General features: G+C 40.2%; 1 long non-coding RNA gene across 1 annotated transcript in view; it reads right to left on the bottom strand.

Moving 5' to 3' along the window:
- The window catches only part of LOC116076029, a 23,752-nt gene extending 21,455 nt beyond the window's left edge, over positions 1–2,297 (bottom strand). The window contains exon 1 of the long non-coding RNA XR_004112786.1: positions 2,058–2,297. This is a non-coding gene — a long non-coding RNA (uncharacterized LOC116076029). The remainder of the gene's footprint in view (positions 1–2,057) is intronic.
- Between the last annotated feature and the right edge of the window lie 206 nt (positions 2,298–2,503).

The following is a 2,503-nucleotide window of genomic DNA, read 5'->3' as shown; positions in this document are numbered from 1 at the left end:
TAACCCCAGCTGTCCTGGACTCACTCTGTAGACCAGGCTGGCTTTGAACTGAGAAATCCACCTGCCTCTGCCTCCCAAGTGCTGGGATTAAAGGCATGTGCCACCACACCTGGCTCATGTTCCGATACGTTATAAACTTTCAATGAATTACAGAAATGTAATGATATGGAGCAAGTCAGCCAAATATTTTAGCACAAAAAATACTTCTGTGATTAACACAAAGCAAAACAGGGATGAGATGGATGATGCCACTGCTTTAGCTGAACTATTTGGAGACAAAGGCTTAACATTAGCATCAATTAGTTAGATTCACTTCTATCTAAGCAATCTCTTGGCCTAGAGGAGGCCAAGCATTCCACAGAGTCTTGAGGAAAGCTTTAATGTGTCTGCATAAAGATAAACTATTTTTGTTTCAGCATATCTTAAGAAGTTGCCTCAGCTTGCCATCCTATGAAATAGATCTTCGTTTAAATATAAAAACACTGCACTATCATAATAATAGAAAAACAGGTGCTCCAGGAAGCCTTTTATTTTGTGTTGTTAGTTTCCCTTTCTGTTATGTCCCCAGTTATTTGCAGTCTCCGTCCTAAGGAGTGGAGAGATAAAGACATCAGCTCTTTAAGAGTGGGGTGCACATCCGCTGTGTGCCTTTGGTACTGACTCACTAGTTTAGCATTTACAACTCCTCAGGTCGGTCAGAGCACTAGCACAGTTCTCCACATCTTTGTTCTGTTAGTTGCCAGTAAATATATACATCTTAGTTAATTCCCTGGAATTTTGGGGCAAGCGCTCTTATATTTCCTAAACCGACTCTCACTGTATTCCTTAAAAACAAATCTTTACCTTTATAAGACCCACATATTATATCAGGTGATAAAATGAGAAACAGCTACACAATCTGAGTAGATCAATATTTCTGGGTTATTCCTGCACCGACTATCATATAATGCCATAGTATCCCATTTCCTAGTGCTGCATTCACCAAGCAAAGGACCCTTGGGAGAAGTATCCCATAGTTTGATAGTTCTACTCTGAAAGGACTTCTTCCATTGGCCAAATAAGTTAACTAGACATAAGAATGCACATGAAGCACAGTTCCCCATGTGCCTAGAAATAGAAGGGAGCCAGATACTGGTGAGCAGTAACACTACAAGACATGAGTACATGCTTTCTGACTAAAACCTTACATGTTTTTAGTTAGCCTTCTATTCTGTACATAACTGAATGGTATTTTTCGATCTGTATGGTAATGCTATTATTGACTAATTTCCTGCCTCAACTCTACCATTCTCCTTGGACCCCAGCTTCACAAGCAGACAGAAAACTATTTTATACATTTGTCAAGATAAATTAGGTTGACTGCTTTCAGCCTAGCTGTGGAGTTGCTACTATCACAGCTTACATCTTAATTGCATCCTTACTGTATCACATTAATTAAACAGGTCACTAAACTTTATTTCCTCTCTACTTACCCAATACAATGTTTTGCTAATGATACCTTGACAGTGTTACCTGAGTTGATGCCATTCAGATATACTGCAACAAATATATTTAAAATGTTACCATGAAGGCAGGTGGTGGTGGTGCATGCCTTTAATCCCAGCATTTAGGAGGCAGAGGCGCTGGATTTCTGAGTTCGAGGCCAGCCTGGTCTACAGAGTGAGTTCCAGGACAGCCAGGGTTATACAGAGAAACCCTGTCTCGAAAAACCAAAAAAAAAAAAAAAAAAAAAAAAAAAATTGTGTGTATTTGTCACAAGCAAAGGCCAAGTGGCACTTCCCACTGGGAAGGATGGCGACAGAGCTCCTTCACTCAGGTGTTCGTACACTGGATTCCACCACGAGAAATACCTCAGGAGTGGTAAGAGAGGACTCAACACACTGTTTAGGTTTTGAATGCTTTATGTCAGTTTCCAATACAACTACACACAGCATACAATATTAACATATCAGAGCTAAAAGGATAAAGGCTATGACAATATAATAGCTAAACATTTCGCTTTACTGCATATTAAATATATACGGCTTCACTCTACTGCCTATTAGGGGGTATACGACCTGACAGTGTCTCTGGAAGCAGGTCCAGCTATCTCTCGGCCGGAGTGTTATACTTGACCACGAAGAAAGGTTTGACTGTAGATAATGTTTGACCATGAAGATTACTTGCCCTTGAAGTCTCGGGTGGTCTCGGATGGTCTCTGGTCATTGTGGCAGAGTCTGGAGGCTCAGGAGGTTCACGTCAGCAGCCATGGCTACCAAGAGCGAGGGATAGAGAGATGTTTGTTAGCTTGTCTCCTAGCTGCCTCTTGAAACTATTTTTGACGTCACACTGAAGCAGGGTTTAGATAACCACTCGCGTCTGGTTATCTTCTCAAGTTGTTTACTTTTCTATGGAAAATTTCTGCACAAGTATATACTTCTAATATCTCTCATTTTGGCAAAACATCTTTTATATGTTATTCTAGATAACTAATACATCAAAACAACTTACTGCAAATAACTTA

The sequence above is a fragment of the Mastomys coucha genome, unplaced genomic scaffold (assembly GCF_008632895.1).
Source record: "Mastomys coucha isolate ucsf_1 unplaced genomic scaffold, UCSF_Mcou_1 pScaffold4, whole genome shotgun sequence".
In the NCBI taxonomy this organism is placed as follows: Eukaryota; Metazoa; Chordata; class Mammalia; order Rodentia; family Muridae; genus Mastomys; species Mastomys coucha.
Note: the sequence above shows the minus strand (reverse complement) of the source record. Positions and strands in the feature narration are given on the sequence as shown.